General features: G+C 40.9%; 1 long non-coding RNA gene across 1 annotated transcript; it reads right to left on the bottom strand.

Annotated features, from left to right (window-relative positions):
- Positions 1 to 289: 289 nt before the first annotated feature.
- LOC144589575 (uncharacterized) lies at positions 290 to 8,958 on the bottom strand. The gene is made up of 2 exons (XR_013545755.1): positions 8,778 to 8,958; positions 290 to 8,078 (listed from the first exon to the last, which is right to left on the bottom strand). It is a non-coding gene; the product is annotated as an uncharacterized LOC144589575 (long non-coding RNA).
- Positions 8,959 to 9,494: the final 536 nt, after the last annotated feature.

Here is a 9,494-nt window from a genome sequence, read left to right as displayed (position 1 = left end):
CAGCTGGCCTTTGACATTTTACTTTTACTATTAGATTAAACAATATGCTTACCCCATCCCACCCTAAATACTGTATAGACAATCAAACCTACCCAGAAGTCATGAAAGATCAACCCCTGCAAAAGGCAACAGAAAGATGGGACGTATTTAACAAATGGACTGAATCAACAGGCAGTAGCTGAACAATATATATTAAAATGAGAACTTTATCTACAAGGCAGAAAAGAGTAAAAAGAATAACTTAAAATTTTGACATGGCAATAAGTATAGATTGGATATTAATATGTCATTGTCTCCCCTCTTCCTCACAAATCCCAACTCCCTTTTTCCTTTGTCACCCCTCATATTAAAAAAAAAATTAAAAAATTGGGGGAAAAAACCTACCCAGAACATGACTCTGGATTAGTTTGACTCTCATATCGTTAGTAGTTAAATGCACATTTTGCCACATATCAGACAGAGATGCATGGTCGAATCTGGGATAGAATGTGTTGTAGAACACCGCTATATAAAAATCTGTGTGACTTAAAAGTCACAAGACTTTCACAAGATATGGAAATTCTGTCCCCTGGCTGTTTCTGTATAGGTCAGTATTTGATGTTTGGCTTGGATTCATTCATTCTCATTCTAGAAAAGCAATACTTTCTGTTCAGTGTAAACCAATGAAAAACACTGTTTGTACAAGTGACATTTACAAGTGTTTGGTGACTGGAATAGAATGAATGAGATTAAACCTTGTAATAGTGACAGAAAAGATGACGTGGCAGAGGTAGTGTCAAGATTTGTTTTCTTCATCTTAACCTTTGCTTCTATCAATAGATCCAAATGGGTAATTGTTTCAGGCAGGAAAGCTACAGGCCACAATGGCCCCTTCAGCCTAAGCTCTTCTGGAAGGAATTCTCATCTTCTCACCGAAGGGTGTTTATAATGTGTTGAAGGGTTCACGAGGGGCTCTAAGGGCTGTTCTCGAAATGTTCACTCTTCAGTCTGCCCTGAAATTATAGCCTCTCTGCCTGATGGTGTTCTGTGCTGAATCCAGACATCCTTCTGATATGTGTCCTTCTCTGAGAAGCATGTATGGTACTTCCTGCCTCATCTGCATTTCTTCCTCTTTGCCACATCCACCCATGTGCCTCACAGTGTCCTGCATCAGCAACTTGGTCCAAATGATTCTTGATCTTTCAGAAACTGCCCTGAGTGTTATAAGATGGAGGAGATAATGACCTGAAACCTTTCCTTGTTTTCTTGTACAAAACAGTCAGCTTTTGCAAACATTTGCTGGCAAGGCTCCTTTTATCACCATATCTGAAAAAGTGACTCTGTTCACTGTGGGGAAAAAAAAGTAGGGTTTATGCTTTTCTTAATGGATTACTCTTCAGGGCGTTCCAGAGAGGAGAGTCTGGTTCTTAGACTCTTATGTTAGGGTGGGCAGGGACCTGCTGATAAATAGAAAATCTCTTATCTTAAAAGCTGCACTGTCAGCAAGGAGTCAGGTTTCCCTCTCTTTTACTGCGTTTACCATGCTTTGATGGATAGAGAGTTTATATATGAGCACTACTAAAATAAAAATAATGGGCAGGAATCAATGCCCACCTAGTTCGATGAGTATTCACAAGCCCCACTGAAATGGTTAAGCCTCATTAATTTCATTGGGAACCAAGTACTACCAATAAATACATTTCTGTATATAATTACTGAAGTTGAGTGTCACCCATGGCAGATAAATCAGCTTTTGTGTACATACGTACGTATGTACGTACATGCGTGTGAGTGTGTGTATGTGTGTTTGTGTGTGTTACGTCCATTGCCTTGTAGGATACCAAATTAACTGAGCATGTGCTGCTGTGTACTGCTGTGTAGGGATGTGCACCATCTTCAGACAAATATGCAAAAACAGACTGATTCAGGAGTATATGGGTGATGCTAGAGTGACTACAGGGCAGACCAAAGGAGTCAAAATGTTTTCAAGACACAAAGCAGTTTGAACAGATAAAATGGTTATGGAGGGGGGAGAACTAACCATGGTAGCAGACAGATTGCTCACAATTTCTCACAGGAAACAGAGGGAAAAGGAAGACCTGTGGTGGTGGTGGTGCTAGCTAAAATTCATGTTCCAGAATTTCCTTTTTCTCTCTTATCTAGCTTAGTTCATTTGATAAACAGTTTGAAAGTCCCGTTAATTTGACCAGAGCTTATTCCCAATATATGTAGATTTGCAGCCCAAGTCATCATCGTCTCCATAGAGGTGCAAAGCAACTCTGCAATTTTTTCTAAGGTTTTAATGGAAATAACTGGTGGTAACTGGTGTGTGTGTGTGTGTGTGTGTGTGTGTGTGTGTGTGTGTGTGTGTGTGTGTGTGTGTGCGCGCGCGCGCGCGTGCGTGCGTGTGTGTGTGTGTGTGCTTTAATGGAGAAGTCAGCAACCTGTGGCCCTCAACAACTTGTTGGACTCAACCTACATCTCCCCTGACTATTGGCCATGCTTTCTGAGACTGGTAAAGTTTTGAGTCTAAGAGCATCTGGAGGGCTGCAGGATGATGTGTGCTGCTATATACCGCCCCATTGTGCTTAAAGCACTCTCTGGGAGGTTTACAAGTCAATTATGCAGGCTACACATCCCCGCCCCCCAGTGAGCTGGGCACTAATTTTACCAACCACAGAAGGATAGAAGGCTGAGTGAACCTTGAGCCGGCTACCTGGAATTGAACCCCAGGTCGTGAGCACAGTTTTGGCTGCAGTACAGCGGTTTAACCACTGCGCTATGAGGCTCCTAATACAATATCTTGGTGCTTTAATCACTGGTTCTTAACCTTGGGTTATTCAGGAGTTTTGGACTGCAACTCCCAGAAGCCTTCACCACCAACTGTGCTGGCTGGGGTTTCTGGGAGTTGCAGCTTAAAAACATCCGAGTAACAAAGGGTAAGAACCACTGTTTTAAATGAAGCAGACAAGGAATGCTCTAGTCCTTGTTAAGATCCATCCCCTGTAAGCAATTCTGTGCCTATAAGCGCCATCCCTTGCCCCTTTCCAGCACACAACACCCAAACTGCACATGGGCATGGTCACCTGCCTGAAAGGAAGTCGTTGTGGCTTATCCACTCCTAGCCATGCCACCATGGCTATTTTGCATTTCAATATAGCCATCTGAAATGGTGATGTTGTGTTGCACACAGATCAGTCTTCAGGGCTTTTCAGCCTGCAAGTTCTTCTCCTTCCTACTGTGTCTCTACACAATTCTTTGCTGATACAATGAAAGGATGAACAAAAGCTTATAACGAGAAAAAAGGCAGAGGACTACCTAGTAGTTATGTGTATACTGTATGTCACTCACTGTATATGTTTGCTTTCACAGGCTCCTTCTGCTATTTTGTAGTAAGTTAAGCATTTAGGGAATCTTCACAATCTCTTGCCCTTTCTTACCTCTCTTCATTGTTTTCTCTTCTTGTTCTCCTCTTATGTCCCCCTGTCGAGCTACGGCTAAGCTTCTTACGGAATGTCCACTTCCTTCTGCTGTTTCTTGTCTCCATGCATTGTCCTTCGGCCCTTTGCCTGTGGAATTCCTTTAAATAATTGGCTAGCTTATTTGCCTGCCTTTAAAACCTTGTTTGAAATGTTATCTTTTCTATCTTGCATTTTCCTCTGGATGTGCTACTTGACACTTTGTTTTCCCTGTTTCTACTTCAATAATTGCAATTTTTAACTCTTTTCCTTTTATTGTCTTCCAATAAAAGGAAGTGTTCTAAATCTCTTCTCCATTTGTCTCACATTTTAGGACAGAGAGCTTACAGGCAATTGGGTGAGGCAGGGAGAACAACCTTTTAAAATCTGCTTTATTTTATTTCCAACTATCAGAACATTAGGTTGTGTCTGAATTTGGTCACAATTAGAATAAACGTACTGAAATCAATGGGAGTGAAGGCAAGCTAATTTAATGCAGTGAGTCTATTCTGAATACGACAATGCCGTCCTGTACAGGAGACTCTGACATAGTCTCACTGTTTTCAGTGGAGCTTGACAGATGTGTATAGGATTGAATCTTAAGTTCAGAGCAAAGACAAGAGTGTTTGATCTCCAGAGGTCTACAGCCACAATACACTCACCACTAGACATTGGAAGACCACATCTCCTCCAAACATTCATCGAAAAATTGGTTGTACTTTTTTTAAAACTGGAAAAGTCTGTTTTTATCCTTTGTGGCCAATTTTAAATATAATTGAAGGGGCACAGCTGCTGCCCTTCCAAATATGGCAGAATTCTCTTCCTCATGTCTTACAAGGCACAATAGGTTTGTCTAATTTTGTTAAATTAACCCCCCACCCAAATATTTGGGGTGCTGTAGGGGAGCAGGAAGCCACGTTTGAGATTATTGGAGGTACAGGCAGCTCACAGGTCTCAAATTCCCCATCTCAGCTTGGTATGTATTGTGTACTGTATAAATAAATGTTGATGATAATGATGTTACCGAGGGAGCAACAGAATTAATGTTTTGCTATTTCATTTTGAAGGAAAGATAAAGATTTTAGAGTTTAAAATGTATGTTAGAACAGTTTTGTAACCTGCCCATTCATGGACATTGGGTTTGTTAGAAAGGATTTGTTAGAAATTTGCATAAATTCATGGAGGGCAAGTGCCCTTCTCCCTTCCAATCCTTTTAGAAGATTGAATGGGATGGCGTGTAGGAGCTTATGCAAGGTATAGGCAGCTATACCTGCCTCCAAGCAGAACCTCCTTGGCTAGAGGCCAAACAGTCATGATCCCAGGTTCTGTGCCATTCTTCAGAAATGGCCTTCTCTCCATTCATCCTCAGCTTATAACATCTGTCCTTCACTCTCCAGCCTGCAAAAGTGGGACATTTCAGGAGTTTCCTGTGATGCTTAATTCCAACAGAAATGATCTCCTTCTACACAAAAGGTATTTGTTGTTACCTAATAATAGACTGGGATAATGGAGAAGCATAGCTCAATGGAAACAGTTTGAAAGTTTAATTAAAGGATTACGGGACCAAAGAAATCATAGGTCCGCAAGCTCATCATTAGGCTCCAGAGACTGGATAACTTGCTGAGGTAATTTTCAGGTAAATCAGCTGGCGCATCTCATATAGCCTAGCTGATATGAATTTATACCCTCTCTGAACCAATTCTACTCAGACGTATTTGTCAGGAAATGTAATTTAATTATCACAGCCAGGAAGACATTGGACTGGACTACTATTATAGATTTGATATTCTGCAATGTTATAAGCAGACCTAGCTCCCAAAAGCGAGCCTAGAGCTGTGTGTAAGAGAGAAACAGAGAACACAAAGACATGATCTCATGGGCGCATGTATATATGAGCGCAGCCACACACACATGCTCTCCTCGCACACTGCTACTTGCAGGCCGGTATAGCTACAGAGAGAGAGAAAGGGCCGAGCAGAAAATTTTCCTTCTGATCTAAAACATTCAGACTGATGCTGGTCTTTGCACTCAGTTTGAGTTAGCAAGGTTAGCTTCAGACAGTATTTGAAAGAGGAGCTGCAGGCCTGCAAAAATAGATAAAGATCCAACTTTGATCTCTGGAAGTTATTTCTAGTTAAAGAGGCAGTAGGCCTGTGCTGAAGGAAAAGGTGCCTTTTTACTCTCATGGCCACATTAAGTATTCTTCAGATAGCCTTTGCTTAGTAGTAACAAAAGTCCAAATCAAAATGCTTGTTTGCTTTGGTTTGGCTGGAGAAGGAAAATCGGGCCAAATGCCAACTTTGGCCATATCAGCTTAAATTGGCCTCTCCCCCCCCCCCCAGCGTTCTGTGTGGGGCTACCTTTGAAGAGTGTTTTGCTGCACAGAATTCTTCCCAAAGTATTGTTGAAGGATCACTAGTCAGAGCATAGTATTATCGAGTCTGCACAAGCTCTCTCTACTGTTTACCAGCTCAGTTCAAAGTTTTGGTCATCAAAGTTTTGGTCATCATTTTTAAGCCCCAAAGATCTAAGTCTTAAAGGACTGCTTATTCATCCTTCCCAGTCACAGACATTTTCACAGGATGTTCTGTTCAAACACCCATCAGTGTTTGAGACGAGGCTGGAATATATGCTGAACAGAGGCTTCACCGTGGAGAGAGAGAGAGCCATACAGGGGTCTTCTGTGGAAATCTCTCCCTGAGAAAATCAAAATGTCTTTGTTCTTCCACCCTCAGAAATCTACTAAGACTGTCCTGTTATGAGTACCATCTCCCAATGTTATGCAGGCTGGCTTTTATTGTTTTTACTTAACGTTGCACTACCAGATTTTAATGACTAGAATCTGTTGTTGATTCATTCATGTGTAAGTCAAATGGCATAACTCACCATGACAAATTGCCACTAACTAATGAGGGACCAGTTGCATTTCTAGGTAAGTATCCGTTGTATAACTGGATACGAGCCTCATAACATGTCTAGCAGGCCTGTTACAGATCAAGCCGATTCTGACTTACATGACCTTTTCTAGTATTTTTTTAGGTATGAAGCATGGGTGAATAATTTCCCAGTCCCTTTTTCTGGGGGGGACTGTATAACATTGTGTGTGTATACACACAATCTGGTTCTTCTCCTTGGAGTCATAGTGGGGGCACAGTGGCAGACTTGAACTCCTGACCATTGGTTCCCTAAGCCAGTGGTCCCCAACCTTGGGCCTCCAGATGTTCTTGGACTACAACTCCCAGAAGCCTTTACCACCACCTCTGCTGGCCAGGATTTCTGGGAGTTGAAGTCCAAGAACATCTGGAGGCCCAAGGTTGGGGACCACTGCCCTAAGCTATCGAGCCAGTTACAATTTAACTTACACACACATAAATCACAAACAGGATTCTGGGCAATGATTGCTATTTTTTATCCGTAACATTTTAATTTTTAACAATGTGTTATCTTTTAACCATTGTAAGCCATTAAGGAGAGAGGGTTCCTTCTAGAACGCAACACAGAAATGCCAAGCAATAAGGATCACTGTCTTCCTTATGTAGAGAAATGTACTGTATTAGAACAGTATCTTCATAGACTCAGAACCTGACAAAGACCCATTCTAAGTCAATATTTCATCATATGTTTATGCTACTCATAGACTGAATGTTTGAATACTTCCCTCCATCGTCAACTACATATATCTCATTAAATCCAAATGTTAGTTCAAACAAGAGCAGATCCACTGCAAAAGCAGAAACCCCACATTATACAGAATGAGTCGGGTAAGACAAGAGTTATGTACATTTCATAATTCAGTGTTCCTTTCCCTTTCCTTTGAAGTTCATGAAAAACTCTTGAGCAGCAAAAAACAAAATACTGAATTTAAATAACATAAGGTGGTTCAATTATTTTGAAGGACTGAATAGCAACAATAAATGTATCAACTGCTAAAGAGAAATAAGGATTCTTATCTTCTAACAGTGTAGGGACAAGGTCTTCATACAATGGTATTTCCAATATATCAAATAAACATTTAATGAAATGCTCTCTTGCAGTTGCATAAAAAGGGCAAGAACACAGAATGTGTGAAACAGTATCCAAGTACCCATATGTACAGACTCTTTTGGAGTAAGATTTTCTAGACAATCTTTCTTGCATCTTCCTCGAAGGGATAATATTAAATCTCACATATAAAAAGGCTCAGCAGTAACATGGAATAGTTACAGTAGATGGAAAAAATATGATGGGATTGACTTGGGAATAGAGATAACAAAAAAGGAAGGAGAACATACTTGTTGAGCTCTCATTTGAGTACTAGCTAGATCTATTTGGTGAATCTGCTGTCTTATATATAATATCTTGATTCTCTTTCACTCATGTTTCTAGGTAATTCTTGTGATAAACCTAGGATTTCTAGTTTGCTATCTATTAATTTCTGCTAGGAGAACCTAAAAGAATCTTCCCACAGTGGGGCAAGAAATGAGCCCTCAGAAAATATGACTTTCAGCCTTAATTCAAAGGCCTGTTTCCATTCTCCCTCAATAGAAGGCTGGGCAAACTTTGCCTGTTGAACAACATTCCTCACACATCATGGGATGGTCATCAGCCTCCTTAAGAAGAAAGAGAGGGGGGTGGTCCATTTTCTCTGAAATCCTCTCCATACTGTAATATCATATAAAATCACCAAAATTACTTTTGCAATAAATACTAATAGAACTCCTGGAACATGATAACCTCCTTTCATATTGTAGAATTTAACTATTGCTTGTGTTGACATTTTTGCTTTGCACAAAATATTATCTTGCTGATGTTGCCAATATAAATTTGAAGAAAAGATCACTCCTAGGTAGGGAAGTGTTTTACCTGTTCAAACTCCCTACTATGTAAGAGCCAGCTAAATGTATGTAACGGATGGCTCTTGGAGAAAGCTTAGATCTTTGTTCGTTGTTAGTTTACCTCTAGGTTATTACGTTTACAATATTTAGAAAATGCCTTTAAGGATCTTTTGAGACAAATTCTAGGCCAGGGCAAAAGTGCTGCATCATCTGTGAAAAGAAGAGTTGCTATATTCAGTTGGGCTCATTTTGGTGGATGACAAGAGTCATCAAAGGAGAGGGCAAGATTGTTTAGAAAGAAATTAAACAACAAAGAAGACAGTAAATGCTCTTGTTGTACTCCTTTGTTTAAATTGAATGGGCTTGTTGTTTCCCCCTTTAAACCACAGCCTGCTTAGTCTGTCCAACCAACCTATAGCATTTGAATAAGCTCTAACAAACATTTATTGATGGTAGAGTTCTCTAATTTTTGCCAGAGTTTGATTAAATGGATCAAAGGCCCTTTTCAAGTCAAAAGGTTACCCACCTGGAATAGTTGTATACTTTTCTGCTAAATGCTTCAACACAAGGCAATGGTCAACTGTAGAGCAATTCGTTCTAAAGCCAATTTGTTCTTGGCCTATGATATTCTTGGTCTCCAGCCATTTCTCCAGGCAGTTTAGCAGGCCGTGAGTGTAGAGTTTGTCTAAAGAAGAGAGGAGGTTAATTGGCCGATAGCACTCAGGATTGGATCTTCCTTTTAAAAATATCAGTATAATTGTAGCACGTTTTCCATACATCTGGGAGGGAGGGAGGAAGGAAGGCAGTCATAGAGTCCCATGAATGAGGAAAGCCGTCTCCCATCTTATGATTCAGGTTACTCAAAACATCAGCAGTTTGGAGGAGGCCCTCTGTAATGCCATGCCAAGGGCAGAAAGAGACATCCACCCCCATGCCTTGCTGAAACGCATGCCTTTGGCATCAACCCTCCTCTCTTTACTTCAGTGTACATTTCTCTCAAGGAAAGGGGGGATTGGATGCATCCTTCTGCCAGATTATGTCCCGGCTGCCCAGCACTGGGGCAATGTTCTACTACAGTATGTTCTGTGACTTTCAGCCGATCCCTTGCATCCAGCCCCATCATGAGCTGTCCATGGTTCTGACTGACTAGCTTTCTTGGAATCTTGCCACATACACCCAGGGAGTCCCTGCAGGATGCACAAGAGTGCCATTTCTTCCCTCTTGAGAATGACATTAAAAGCAC

The sequence above is a fragment of the Pogona vitticeps genome, chromosome 1, assembly GCF_051106095.1.
Source record: "Pogona vitticeps strain Pit_001003342236 chromosome 1, PviZW2.1, whole genome shotgun sequence".
In the NCBI taxonomy this organism is placed as follows: domain Eukaryota; kingdom Metazoa; phylum Chordata; class Lepidosauria; order Squamata; family Agamidae; genus Pogona; species Pogona vitticeps.
This window is presented reverse-complemented; position numbering and strand designations above follow the sequence as displayed.